The sequence below is a fragment of the Asterias rubens genome, chromosome 5 (genome assembly GCF_902459465.1).
Source record: "Asterias rubens chromosome 5, eAstRub1.3, whole genome shotgun sequence".
Taxonomy (NCBI): domain Eukaryota; kingdom Metazoa; phylum Echinodermata; class Asteroidea; order Forcipulatida; family Asteriidae; genus Asterias; species Asterias rubens.
Window position 1 is genome coordinate 15840442 of NC_047066.1, and position 16086 is coordinate 15856527.

General features: G+C 38.2%; 1 long non-coding RNA gene across 1 annotated transcript; it reads right to left on the bottom strand.

Annotated features, from left to right (window-relative positions):
• Positions 1-1798: 1798 nt before the first annotated feature.
• Positions 1799-6588, bottom strand: LOC117290000. The gene is made up of 3 exons (XR_004519019.1): positions 5051-6588; positions 4038-4156; positions 1799-3615 (listed from the first exon to the last, which is right to left on the bottom strand). It is a non-coding gene; the product is annotated as an uncharacterized LOC117290000 (long non-coding RNA).
• Between the last annotated feature and the right edge of the window lie 9498 nt (positions 6589-16086).

Consider the following 16086-nt stretch of genomic DNA (forward strand, 5'->3'; position numbering starts at 1 on the left):
TCGGTGTTTACATTCAATATAAACACTGAGAAAACGTTTGCATTTACAAATATGACAATTATGGGTTCTTATTCAAATGAGAACAAAACATAAACTTGGGAGTGCAGATTCTTACCGATGAATGTTGTCATAAATCTGGCACGCATTTTTTGTCCACTGAAGTTTTTTTGTTATAAATCCGTGTCGTTCTATGCTCGATCATGAAACTTATCGAACGAATGCTACGTAGGCCTACTCCTAGAACTATGCTGGAGTTTCATTTTAAAAACATCTAACGGTTTTAGGGAATATCAAATTGATTTTCGAGAGGGAACTTTTTGAAACATATTTCAACGATCTCATGCTCAGAAAACATTGAAAACTTGCTCTCCTGAAGGAGTCGAGCACACGCTCTTGCAAAGGTTTAACGTTATCATACAACGGGGTCGAACATCTTGATTTTCTTGCACCGTGTGTTTCTTCTTGCGTGCATGCGTGGTAGCTCCAGCCACACCAGGGTCCTTCGTTACGCAAGCAATGTCCATTCACACAGCACACACGAACGATCGTGGTATAATTTTCACAACGTTGTGTTTTTAAGACGGAGGTCTGGACCTCGGTCTTAAAAAGACCAGGGACCCGTGCCTATTTAAGCAGAGGTACCTTTCACACGATGTGGATTAAACAACGTTGTGTTCTTAAGACCAAGGATCCCCTGCTTATTTTCCTCGTGTGCAAAGGCCTTTAGTGTCGCCACATCACCTATACACTCTTAAAAAAAATGGGTAAAATTTACCCAACTTTTACCCAAAGATGGTCGAATTATCAACCGCTTGTGAGTTGGGTATTTAGTACCCAACGGTATTGGGAAACCCTTTTTACTAAAAAATTTGTATTTTTCTTTGCCCATTAATTGGTTAATACGTCATTACCAATCTATTGGGCAAAAACTGTAAACCATATAATTGGGTAAATATAATTTGCTCAACAAATGGTTCATTTTATCGTTACCCATCTGTTGGGTTTAAACGTTTACCATATAATTGGGTAAATATAATTTGCTCAACAAATGTTGTTTTTTCGTAACCCATCTGTTGGGCATAATCGTTTACCATATAATTGGTAAATATAATTTGCTCAACACTTGGTTCATTGTTCATTACCCATCTGCTGGGCATAAACGTTTACCATATAATTGGGTAAATATAATTTGCTCAACACTTGGTTCATTGTTCATTCCCCATATGTTGGGCATAAACGTTTACCACATAATTGGGTAAATATAATTTGCTCAACACTTGGTTCATTGTTCATTACCCATCTGTTGGGCATAAACGCTTACCATATAATTGGGTAAGTATAATTTGCTCAACACTTGGTTCATTGTTCATTACCCATCTGTTGGGCATAATAATCGTTTACTATATAATTGGGTAAATATAATTTGCTCAACACTTGGTTCATTGTTCATTACCCATCTGTTGGGCATAAACGTTTACCATGTAATTGGTTAAACATATTGCTCAACAATTGGTTCATTGTTCATTACCCATCTGTTGGGCATAAACGTTTACCATGTTACATGTAATTGGGTAAATATAATTTGCTCAACAGTTGGTTCATGTTTCGTTACCCATCTAATGGACTAAACGTTTACCACTAAAGTTGGTATTTTTTGACTCTGTAATTGGTTCTCCTGTCCTTATTAATTGGGCAAATTAATATTACTGCTGATTGGAGAAATGTTGTTTGGTCTACAATTATGCCCATGCATTGGGATGTTTTACTCAACAATGGGTTGTTTTTTTCTTTTCCCATCGGGGGGGGGGGGGGAGGGGGCGTTAACTACTTGTTTGTAAACTGATGTAGCTAACTCATGGGCACTGTGTTTCCTAAATATTGATTACAAAGAGAAAGATAAACACATTTTTATAAATTATTGATATTTGTATATTTTGTTTAATCCTGGCAAACATATCACATCAACATCAAGGTGATTCTTTAGTTTAGCAGACATAATCAGCATGAATAGTACACAAAAATAAAATATAGGTTTATATATATATATATATTGCATATCACGATTAAAACACTAACTTTTAAAACACTTAAACGTGATAAAACTTGTTTTACTTAACTACACAGACCACATTGGGTTTGCAAAAAGAGGAAAGACAAAAATACCTCGGATTATTTCATGTTTAGATTACCAACTGCACCAACCCTGTATTTGCTTAACGAGGCAGTTGTGGCATTTATAGAAATATTCCTGAAAATGATTAATTTTTTTATATGTGAATTTTAGTTATAGTAAAAAATGTAAATTGATGAATTTACATGGAGCTTGAGGTAGTTCTTTAAAAACAACTAAGTGCTGCTTTATACAAAACGCTTCTATGTAAATATAACAATGGTATGGATTGTGATCAATGAGTGTACATGTAAAAAATAATGGTTGCAGCTAATTAATATAACTATAAAGTTTTATCATGGTGCAGCCATCTTGTTGTTCTTCTTTTCAAAGTAATGTAACCAAACTGAGGCTCAAATGGCAAATAACCTTGTAGCCCTCTCCATGATTTGAAATTTTGTGCTATCTTTTCCAAGAGGGTGAATATGCTCAGGGCAGGCAAAATATGGCTGCACTGTTCCAAAATTCAAAGTGGACTAACAAAATATCCTGTGATTTTCTCAAGTGCTTAGTTGTTTAAAAGCTCAGTGAAAGTACAATGTTATTGTACAGACACACAAACAAATGTGCCGACAATTTATTAAGTTGAACTGCTCACAGCTTTGGAGAACTCTTTATATAACAAAGTAATGAATTAAAGGTATAATATTATGGCTTTGGTAATTTTAGTTTAAATCTGAATTTTTACAAAGGTGTTGTACCAATACGGATGAGAAATGTTTGCATCTAAAACATTGCAATCTTTGAGTGAACTGTATTTGAAAATGCAACAGTTTCAATTGCAACAATTGAAATTCGCACAATATAAAAGTCCACAAGATGACTGATAAAGAAGAAATAGTAATTAGCTGATTGAAAACAAATGAACACCAAGTTTGCTGAAGATTTGTATGGATTAATTTTTGTGTGTGAATTTAATTATTTTTTTCTTTCTTTTAGAAAACCCGTTTTCGGAAATGGGGGGGGGGGGGAACACACCACCTTTTACAAAATAATGTAAAACTTTGTAACATGAGAACAAGAAGAATTTTAACTTTATTAAAAACGGTGTCAAGAGGTCTGGTGTAGAAAATGACACTGGCCTGACCAATATAGTCTGTCCAACAATCTATCTATCTAATGCCTTTTCTTGCTGCTTCCATTAGGTAGGCACGCATGTCTCGCACTGCAGGCCTGACTTTTCCTGGAAGTTCATAAATCACACACTGAAGAAACTCCCAAACAGCTTTTACCTTTTGTTGGTAAGACACATTAAATACATAATGTGCCTTAAAGGCCATGTCAATTCCTTTGAGTAGACTCGGCGCCTCAATTGCTCGGCGTTCCATTACTGTGAACACCTGCGATGGTAACAGTTTGTTCTTACCAACTAGAGCAAGAACAAATGGCTGCGGTCTCTCCAATCCGTCAATACCCTTCAAGTAGCCTTCAATGTTGGTGATTGCCTTTAATAAGAAAGAATTGAAAAATTATTTACCTCACCAGCAGGCCAGCTATGTATGCAACAATGTGGATGCAGCCACAAACTACACCTCTCCTTTGTCAAGAACCTTGTTAATGTTAGATCTTGCAGCTTGATTAATGCACTAAAACCCTGAACAAATTGATTAATTTGTTTAACACTGGAAACACTACTGTGGCAGTGGCAATAATGTTATGAAGGCACAAGCTAAAAAAAAAAAAAAAAGAATTCAATTCAATATGACATTTTAGTCCTATCCAAACAGGTTTTTTAATAGATTCCTTGTTTTTAATCTTTTTGTGACTGATTTGGTGACATCTCCACTGACATCCCCCAACGCAAATTTGTTTGCTGGGAACAGCCATCCCCAAACTAAAGCCCAAGATAGAGCATTAATATTCTTACCGGTTGCAGGTCAATGAATGCCTCCATGGTCATACCAAAATATCCACCCACTTGTCCACCCTTTGACTTTGCACCAAGAAGTAGTGGCAATGTGTAGAATGCCAAAGCCTTCTTCTCTTCTGTAAACAAAGAATAACTTTTTTAATTGAGAAGGAAATGTTCACCAATAAGAAAAAAATATTCACTTACGAAAACAACATTTTAGTCACTTGAGAATTTATACAAAATATTTGGTACACCTTGCTTGTTGAGCCTTTATCACTGCTTAGTTGGTTGATTCGTTGTCAATGTAATAACTGCCTAGTCAACTTATGACATTAATTTCATTTAGTTTTTCATGTTGTGCTCTTTGAGGCTTTGGTGGTGTAGGGACAGTCAAGTTTTTTTGTTAAAAGAAGTTCGCTACCTAATAGCAGACACATCACAATTAGGCCTAGTGTGTTTTCCACACAACATGCTGTTTTGCTCTTGGTCATAGAATGACCTTTTTATGACATCTTGGGAAAATAAAAGAAGCTTGAATTTGAATTGAAAAAATAAATAATTGCTGGTGCACAATTCAGTGCAGTGGGAATTGCTTGGCCTTCTTGTGAAGTAATAATTTGGCTTAAAACACAACACGGAAAACTAGTCAGGATTAAGCAACATACCCTAGTATGTTCAATTATTTTTACCTGTTGACAGGGTATTCACATCTTTTACATATGACACGCCCAACTGGTCCTTCCATGAAGAGTTCATTACTGATGCATAGAGTAAGATAGACTCAATGAAGTGAGGTTGGTTGTTTAACTTTATGGGCGTGTTTGGCCAGTATGTGCCTCTTATAACTAGAGCAGTATGAAAATACCTCAGTACAGCCATCTTGGATACATGTTATTTTTTGTTTACTTCCAGAATTAAGGCCATGAATAAATTTCAGATGACTAAATAAATGTTTCACTCCTCCCCTGACTTTGGTCAAACACTTAAAACAAGTGTACTCCATTTTGACATGAACTAGCACAACTTACTTCTTCTCTCCAACCATGTAAGAGCCTAACTCTCACCCCAACTTTGGCAATCAGTTCCTCTATAGATTTCTCATCCAGCAGAGAGAGTGTCTGTACATCTACGTGCTGATCTAAACACACAAATAAATAAATAATTAATGCAGGAAAACACAATTAAATAATACACTTTTTGTATGTTTCATTGCTAAAAAAACTATTCAAAACAGTTCTCCCACCATTAGCACCTACTATGGGCTTATTTACAAAGTTGTATAAATCAATAACATAAATTAAAAAAAGGGAAATGTTGTGCTCTCACAACTTTGTCATTGATGGATAAAGTCTCAAATAAATTAAGTACTGTGTATGTTGGCCTCAAAGTAATTTAGTTCCTAAATATGTAAAGGATCTTTGTTAGCAGACTTTCTCTTATGTTTATGAAAAAAATCATTAGAAAAATCATTACAACTTAATACATTGCCATGGTCAAACGGTTTATTTGACTTTTAACTAAACTCTGGTTAATGCACCATTTGCCAAAGGTTATGGCAATTGCATTTGGGTAATTGATAACCAACAGGTGAATAACACCGGTGAACCAGCCATTGGTTAAATAAGAATTGCCCAACTTTTAGTGTTAAGTTCCCAGTAAAACATAAATTTCAACCAACTTTGTATACAACATAGATTGTTTAGCTCAACTGTTAAGTTACTTTTGCCCAAACTTTGGTTGTAAATCTCTGTGGTAGACTTAAACTATGTTAATGGAAAGAACATGAACCTTTTAAAGAGCTAGACCCACTTGCTTTGTTTAATTCCGAATTCCAGTCTGCCAAACATGGTTTAATTATAAACTAAGCCGAATACAAGACGTGGGTACACAAAAAGTACAAAAACCCCATCCCACCATCACAAGTTTCCCACACACTACTTGGTCTAAAACCATCATTATTCCATTATTTAAGCCAAATAATAAACGATTTAACAACCAAGTACTACCCCCCAGAGACAAAATTAAAGCTTGGTTGGAGTGTAGGCCAATTTCCGTTCCTATTGTTAAAATAGTACAATATATTTTTCCAATAATATTCAATTTCTAAGGCTAATCAATGTCAAACATCAACACCTCCAATCAATAAGATGTGTGTATGGCCTTATTATGATAGACCTACTTAACAATACACACAGACAATAGTTCAAACGTGTTTGCCACTGTGTGTCAGTACCGAGTGTATACAGTCAGTAGTGCAGTGAACATGGATTTGACAGTTCAACTACATGTAAACTGTTTGAACTTATGTGCAACTTTCTAAAGCACATCTTTGTTTATCTTACGAGAACATTAACCTTTGTAAACTGTGAACGATTACTCACCTTGAAAGTGCTGAAGTAATTCAGCTACTCCCCATTCAGATAAATAGTCTTTTAAGGACTTCTGGGTTTCCATATGGACATCCATTCCACGGCGCGGCCTGCTGATGTTGTGGAAGGAGCTGTTTAGTCTGTGCACGTATGTTACACACGATTGTGTCCGACGGTGACGATTAAGTCCGACATCATTTTTGAACCATTGTGTCCGCCCTATTGTGTCCGTAGAACCATTGTGTCCGCCCCATTGTGTCCTACAAACCATTGTGTCCGACCCATTGTGTCCTACAAACCATTGTGTCCGACCTATTGTGTCCTACAAACCATTGTGTCCGACCCATTGTGTCCTACAAACCATTGTGTCCGACATATTGTGTCCTACAAACCATTGTGTCCGACCCATTGTGTCCTACAAACCATTGTGTCCGACCTATTGTGTCCTACAAACCATTGTGTCCGACCCATTGTGTCCTACAAACCATTGTGTCCGACCCATTGTGTCCTACAAACCATTGTGTCCGACCCATTGTGTCCGTAGAACCATTGTGTCCGACCCATTGTGTCCTACAAACCATTGTGTCCGACCTATTGTGTCCGACCCATTATGTCCGCCCCATTGTGTCCTACAAACCATTGTGTCCGTCCCATTATGTCCTATAAAACCAATGTGTCCGCCTCGTTTTGTCCGAATTTCGCCAGGTTATGTCTGATGAAACATGTTCGACACACGTTGTTTTTTAAGTTAGTCAACGCCGATTGGATTTCTTTGAGATTAGTCAATATTTTTTTATCGGTCCCAAAATCCCCAAACGACTTGACCAGTGTTGTTCTAATAGTATTTTTTTAAAAATGTGGCTAAAAGAAGCTGTTTTTGTTTTTATTCCCTATCACATAATGTGACCTGCTTTGCAAAAGCTGCTGTTATGTCGCAATTTTTGATGTATACGTGGAGTGGCAAGGGCTTAATTCAGTTTCAATTTGGTGTATGTTATAGAAGTTTTTGTAGCATCTTGCCATTCCAAATTATACCACAACTTGCATTCAATTGTTTCAAACCAAGTTCTTATGATTATCCCTATCTAGCCACGGCTAGTGTCGTGTCGTGGCCGAGCGGTTGAGAGTACCGAATTCAAACTCTGGTGTTTCTGATCAGTAGAGTGTGGGTTCGAATCCCCAGCCGTGACACTTGTGTCCTTAAGCAAGACACTTTACCATTGCTTCGTCCTTCGGATGGGACGTAAAGCCGTTGGTCCCATGTGTTGTGTAACGCATGTAAAATAACCCAGTGCACTTATCGAAAAGAGAAGGGGTTCGCCCCGGTGTTCCTGGTTGTGGCTGATTCATGCGCCGTAGCACCTAGCACCTTGTAAACCCTTATAAGTGCTACATAATTGGGTCTCAGAATCCATCACTGCAATAACCCATCACTGCAATCTTTCTGACAGTTTGTATATACTAGGCGCCTTGAGTACCTTGTTTGGTAGATACGTGCGCTTTATAAGACTTCGATATTATTTTATTATATTATTTTCCCATTAGATTATTCATCTAAACCTTTCACAAATTGAATGTTATGACTTTGTAATTTCAACATTGTGAACTTATACAAAGCCGCGAGGACATGACCAAATAAATCCGTAGCGACAAATTAATGCCAAATACCCACAGTAATATTTACCTGTGGCAACCAAAGCTTTTTTTATCGGTATACCACGTCTGGCAATGTATCGCAAGGAGGTTAATTAACAAAAAAAAACTTCTTTTACTCGTGCTGTTGCTCAAATTACGAGTCCCTTGGCGATCCCCAGAGCGGTCTGTTCTCCCTCGGCATCATCTAGGGAAAATAGAGTGCTTTCTAAGCAATTAACATTAATTATTCAAAATTTGTTTATAAACATATTCAACTCGGTTAGTGTTCAGCACAGCCACATGTTTTTGTTAGTGTTAGCAAAACACTGGTCAAGTTTTGGGGCCCAGAATAAACATTGACTTATCTCAAAGAAATCAAAACGGCGTTGACTTAATATAAAACAACGTGTGTCATACATGTTTCATCAGACATACTTTGGCGAAAACAACTTTGTTGAAAGCATTATCCATGTTTGAGTTTCGCTTGGCTTGTTGCAACCAGCCAGACTCACGTTGTAAACAGTTTACCTCCTATTGGTTAAAAAATGTTCTTTACATCAAAATGTAATTTTCTAATTACAAAAGCCTCCCTTAATAATTGAGAGTCGCTGAAAGCATTTGTACATTAATTAGGATGACAGCATTGTCCTTGTTTGAGTTACGCTTGACTTGTTGAAATTAGTCAAACTCACTTTAAGGCAAATTATCTCTTATTATCTATTCGTCTTACCTTGAGCGAAAATTAATCTAATTGCAAAAGCCTCCCTTAATAATTGAGAGTCGCTGAAAGCATTTGTACATTAATTAGGATGACAGCATTGTCCTTGTTTGAGTTACGCTTGACTTGTTGAAATTAGTCAAACTCACTTTAAGGCAAATTATCTCTTATTATCTATTCGTCTTACCTTGAGCGAAAATTAATCTAAAGTTAAAGGTCTGTAGTTTTAACCCTAGCAGAGTCTTTCGCTGGGGCTACATGCCCCGGTTGGAGTTATGCTCGACAGTCTCCTGACGATGGCAAGATCAGGCTAGTCTAAACGCTGGGACCAATTTAAGAACCCAATCCACGGCAGTGTTACTATAGTTAATAAGGATCATATAGGCTAAAGTAGTAGTCCCAGCCAATTTTCTATACCTTCTTCTCATCAGGGCCCAATTTCATAGAGCTGCTTAAGCACAAAATTTGCTTAAGCACGGAAATAGCTTGCTTATTTTACACATGTTACTGGACAAAATTTCATGACATATACATTGCTTGTGACTGGTAGTTAGCTGTTGTTTACTTAGCATAACAATTGAGTGGAGTCCTGGCCGGACACAATGGTTCTACGGACACAATGGGTCGGACACAATGGTTCTACGGACACTATGGGTCGGACACAATGGTTCTACGGACACTATGGGTCGGACACAATGGTTTGTAGGACATAATGGGTCGGACACAATGGTTTGTAGGACACAATAGGTCGGACCCAATGATTCTACGGACAAAATGGGTCGGACACAATGGTTCTACGGACACTATGGGTCGGACACAATGGTTCTACGGACACTATGGGTCGGACGCAATGGTTCTACGGACACTATGGGTCGGACACAATGGTTTGTAGGACATAATGGGTCGGACACAATGGTTTGTAGGACACAATAGGTCGGACCAATGATTCTACGGACACAATGGGTCGGACACAATGGTTCTACGGACACTATGGGTTGGACACAATGGTTCTACGGACATAATGGGTCGGACACAATGGTTTGTAGGACACAATAGGTTGGACCCAATGATTCTACGGACACATTGGGTCGGACACAATGGTTTGTAGGACACAATGGGTCGGACACAATGGTTTGTAGGACACAATTGGGCCGACACAATGGTTTGTAGGAAACTATGGGTCGGACACAATGCTTTGTAGGACACAATGGGGCGGACACAATGGTTTGTAGGACACAATGGGTCGGACACAATGGTTCTACGGACACAATGGGGCGGACACAATGGTTCATAAATGATGTCGGACTTAATCGTCACCGTCGGACATAATCGTGCGTAACACACGTACCACACACTACACAAGCCCTGCTGCTGAAACCATACCGCTTTCACCAAACTATTGGGGGGATAGGCAGGCTAGGCGAGGCCGAATATGTTACCAAGAATGGGCGTTGTGGGACAATTATTTTGGTATCGTTGGGAAAGCTCTGGGCGGGGAGGGGGGAGGGTCTTCTGTTCTAGTGAAGGCCGTATCTTTTGCATTTAAGGGGTGTTATTGTTGTTGTTTAGTTGTGTTTTTCCCTGAAATGATGTAATTTACCTTTAACTGCATGTGTACAAAGTTATCTTTAATTGCTGTTTGGGATGATAGTAAAAAAAAGATCATGCAGGGCCGGTTTCCCCTTCGGCAATATTGGAACGGTCTAATGTTGTAGCAAAGAAGTAATATTTTAACCAAATTTTATATACACAACTTGTTACAACAGTCCAGTTAAAATTGCCCTAACTCTGGTAAAATCCATTTGTCCAAGTCATGGCATTTACGTTTGGGCAATTTTATAACAAGCAGTCAAAAAACAGTGGACAAACCGATGGTATTCAATAAAAATTGCATTTTTGTTTTGTTGTTAAACTCCTGATAAGAACTTAAATTTTAATCAACTATTTTAAGTCACCATGGTCAGGTTATTTTTGCCCAAATCCATCATCTCTAGTCATGGCAATTGCTTCTGGGCAATTTATAACCAGCAGTTTAATAACAGTAGCCATCCGTTGGTTAACTTTCACATTGCCCATCTTTTAGTGTTATTAAATTCCCAATAAGAAGTTAAATTTTAACCATCTATTTTAGTCACCATTTGTTACCCAATGGTTAGGTTAGTTTTGCCCAACTCTGGTAAGAGCTATCACCCCTAGTCATGGCAATTGCTGTTGGGCAATTTATAACCAGCAGTTTAATAACAGTAGCCATCCGTTGGTTAACTTTCAAATTGCCCATCTTTTGGTGTTATTAAACTCCCAATAAAATATAAATTTTAACCAACTTTGCTAGACTTTCCTGCTTCCCAACTGTTAAGTTAATTTTCCCCAAACTAATAGTAAAATCCATTTGACCAACTCTTAAAAGTCAGTGTTGGGTGATTTTTTACCATAATTACCAACAGTTGTACATAAACAGACCAACTGTTGGCTAAAAGGGGATTGCCCAACTGTTTTTACCCAACTTTTTAACAGTGTACACACTTAACAATATTTTTGCTGCATTTTATGTTGGTAGTATAGGCCTTTTATTATATAAACATGTACTTTATTTTTTAAACTTGCATGTGGTACTTGGGAATAATATAATAAATCGTTTGTATTAAAATAGTAAGCAGTAATTAAAGCCGGTTCAGATACAGTATCGAAGAAAATTGTTTCTTAATTTTTTCATTTGTTTATATTTGTTGTTAATGTGTCGTTAATTATATATATACCGTGGGATGGTTGGTTAACTCCTTTTTTGTTTACTTTTTATTTGTTATTTTAACATTTTCTTTTTCAACATAGATCCTAGTGAGGTCTCAAACTAAGGCCTTCCAAATTTCCTAGAGCTGTTAAGCACACAATTGTGCTTAGCATGAAATTTCTGCCTCGATAAATACAGGATTATAAACCAAATTTCCACACGATTTTCAGGATGAGCAAACAACAGTTGAATACCGATAACACGCAATATGCAAAAGATGACATTTGGTTGGTAGTCCTGTTTTTATCGAGGCAGCCATTTCATGGTAACCAGTTATAGTATTTTACCATAACATATATGCATGACTGGTTTAAACGTTTTTAAGCAAACTATTGTTTTCGTCTCATCGAGACGAAAGTTATTTTGGTTACTTGTTTTTTTCTCATTTTTAAAAGCTACCGCACCTCAGCAAAAAATATTTGAATGTAAGCTTTCTACCATCATTATCTTCAAACTGAGTAAGTTTAATGTAAATCTGTGGACATTGTGTTTTGTGTTACAAATCCTTTCAATAAAAACCTGGTCTTCATTTTGATACTGACTATGAATCTGCCCTAACTTTTACCTTCATTTTAAGGGAGCAATGGGCAACAGGAACTTAACCCGTACCCCATCTGGTTCAATATTTGTAACCTTTCAAATTTTCGCTTTCTTTTTGGATCAGAAGATAGGTCAAATTGGGGTTACGTTTTCGAACAGAATTTTAAATGTGTGATAAGCTACAAGATGGCACTATGACTGTAGCCCATGTGGTTTAGGAAGTTTATTTTTTCAAAGAATTGAACTTCTTGTTTTGGGCCGGAAACATTAGGTTTTTTAATAAAGTGTTAAAATGTGTCACAAGCTATACTAGATGGCACAGAATAACGGCTATGTATCTATGGTTTAAAAGTGTGTTTTTTCTTTTTTTTCTTTTTTTTCTTTTTTAGCTTCCTGGTTTGGACCAGAAAGAAATGTAAAACTGGTCGCGTGTTTTAACGTCAATAATTATTTTGTCAAGCTCCAATACAGCAGATAAAATACTTTTTGTACAAGAAAAGTATAAGGTTTATAGGTTTTGGAAGCTTGAAACATGTATGTTTTGAAAAATTGCTAATTGTAATAGTTTAAGATATGACCACTTTTGAGAAAGCCTCTTTTAAAGGGCATTGACAACTTTTGTTGTTGCCAAAGAGCCCAAAGACCAGTCTTCTCACTTTGTGTATCTCAACATATGCACAAAATAACAAACCTGTGAAAATTTGAACTCAATTGGATATCAACGTTGCAAGAGAATAATATACGAAAGAAAAACACACTTTTAGCACAGATTTCTATGCTTTCAGATGCCTATAATAGAATGCTTCAGGCCTGAAGTATTTTATTATTTGAGTGAGAAATTACCTCTTTCACAAAAACTGCAGAGGGAGCCGTTTCTCATGTTTTAGGCTATCAACATGTATATGTTGCATGTGTAAAGTACACAAATCAAAAGGAACAACTTAACAGAAATTTAAGAGAGATACCGCACTTGAATAATGTAAATTTGAGTCAAGGTGTAGGACAGCAAAATGTACGACATAAATTAAACATACTCGGTGCTTCAAAAAACAATGAGCATAAGGGGAAGCTGAAACGCACGAAGAGCAATTAAATAAAATGAAAATAGGGGCTGGGTGGTGGTAACGGAATGCGTGAAGAAGGGGAGAAATTTACCTCAATTCAAACTCTAAGTTGGGGCTTTAAGTCCCGTTGCTGCCATGGTTCAGTCGGATCCGCGAGGTGTTTCACTGGGTTGCCATCACTATGGCAGTGTACCTGCATGACCTGCAAGGACTCGGTACGGTCAGCGGGAGATGTTAAAAGTCACCGGGCATTACGGCCTCACGGCGCTAACCCGGCCGTCGAAGTTCAAACACCGGCATGGATTTAGGTACGGTCAGCCGGATGTCAGGAAGCATCGGGCCAGGCCTAACCGCTGCTAGCCCGGCAGTCGAAGTTACCACCCTTTCGTTTCTTGAATACAAAACTTAGAATCTGCCGAGTCGCGGGTATTGTCCGTCCTTCTAAACACCGATTTCGTGTGGAATTTCAATGTTCTGCGGTTGGGGACAATGGGTCATCAAGACGACCACCGGTTAACATGATGGGACTTACGTAAGGTTGCATAAACAACTACAAACCCGAGTTCTTAATTATGGGTGCGTTCGATTAGCTATCCTGTGTCGACCCCGCGGCGCTCACTATGGGTTAGCCCCCAACAAGAGGTAATCGAACGACCGCTCACCCTCTCGTGGTGACGTCATGCACCTGGGGCCAGCCCCAAAGTGACCCACTCCACAAGCAGGGAACTTGGGGCTGACCCGGGTGAGCCCCTCGAACGACGTCATAGCTATTCGAACGTACCGGGGGCAGACCTGGGTCGACCCAGGGAAGCTAGTCGATTGCACCCACAATATTATAAACAATAAATCTTAACACGTCACACATTGAGGCTAGTGATTTACGCCAGAGATCTGCCTTTAACCTTACGTCAATCTTCGTTCATTAACACCTTTCACCTACATTCATTTCACATACACACTGCCTGCTGCTCGCAGACGACTGAAAGTGCAGATATATAGAAAGCTTACGTCACTCATGTTATTTCAAGAAATTGTTATATCAAATAAAATAATTGGGCCTGTATGTTGCATGTGTAATGGCCAAAGACGGGGGACCAGTCTACTCAAAGCCTATGATTGGGCCTCTGTCTTTTTCCGCAAGGTTACTTGATTTTTAAACAAGTTTCATTTGATACAATGGTGCCATTTGATAAACGTGCAGTGACGTATTAGCTTGACATATTATTATATGTGTTTTTGGATTGATGTGATGTGGGTGTAGCTGACAAACTTAAACTCGGACCAATCAAAACACAGAATGGGAATGCTTACTTTCGGTCGTCAGATGTTCACTCAACGACATTCTCAACGGGATGTTTTAGCTGGCCGAGAGAGGGCGCTGCACTGTGGCTTCCACCAGAGCTAGCTGTGTATTAAAAGAGTCGACATGGAGGGACCAGTTTTATTTGATCACGTGGTTGCTGGACGCCATGTTATCTCCAGATGCAGCAGAACCCAATGGGCAGACTAGTCTGGCACCCCGTGTTCGCCCATGGGGAACAAAATGGCTTCTTATCGCAAGTTGTCTTAAAGCCCGGTTCATACTTCCTGCGAATGCGAATGCGAAACGAATTTGACGTAAATGTGATGTCACAACCCTCCTTTCGCAGCGATATTCGCAAGTGAGTTGAGCAAAGTTGAGCTGCTGCGAATTATTCGATGCGAATTCGTGACGTCAACGTTTGTATCGCATTCGCATTCGCAGGAAGTATGAACCGGGCTTAACTCTCCCAATATACGGCTCTAGCTTCCACAATTGGCAAATCGCTTCCCGTGTTATCCAAGGCTACGCCGTTTTTAATGTATAAAGTTTGACAATCAGACGCATACTTTTAAGATAAAGTGTTCTCAGAAACGTTCACAGGTTTGTTATGCTACTCTCACATTGTGGAGAATATGCTAGCGAATGTGCTTACAAACGGAAATATAAACTGCTCACAAAAAGTAAAGAAACTTCTTTCAATCCAGTATATTTGTTATTATTTATTACTCTCTTTGTATATGGTATAAATATATCATTGCAAAGCTGAACTGTTCCTCTTTAAAATGATACCACATTTGTAATGATTACATGTTGCTGAACTTAGCTACACAAATAACAATGAGGCAAAGTCACAAATCAAATGTGCCAAAATTACCGTTGTCTGTGCTTTATTGAGATCCCCTAAAATGTAGCAGATTTTGTTTTCAGTCGTTAAATATTAAGAATGTCATCCATTACTTCGGAAAAGCTAGAAACAGCAAGACTAGGAGGTCTGTAAATTAAAACTTATATGATGATAGTTTTCTTTGTATTTGTACCGATTTCTAAATTTGATTCAAAACAGAAGCACAAACAATGTCGGGCCGAATGGTGTACTGCAATGAGTCTTAACATGACACCAGCGCCATTTTGCATAGGTCTATATTTGTGCTCACATTTATAACCAGGAATTGATAACATTGAATGAGGGGTGCTTTTGAGCCATGTTCCAGTAAGACCGATAATATGGAACTTATGCTGTACTTCGTTTAGAGTAAGAGTGAGATCTTCAAAATGTTTGTTTACACTTCTGATAATATTGGCGTGGAAGATAGAAAAGGAGTCATATTCTAATTCCTTTGTTTTGTCTCTGAGCCCGTGGATGATGGTCATATGCACTCTTAAAGCCATTGGACCATAAACAGTATTGTCCAAGGCCCACACTTCGTGTATCACAACTTCTATATCAAATAACAAACCTGTGGAAATTTGGGCTTAATCGGTCATCGGAGTTGGGAGAAAACAACGGGAAAACCCACCCTTGTATCCGCGCATTTCGCCGTGTCATGGCATGTGTTTAAAATAAATCCGTAATTCTCGTTCACGAGAATTGATATTGTTTTACTGTTTTCTCAAAAAGTAAAGTATTTCATGGAATAATATTTCAAG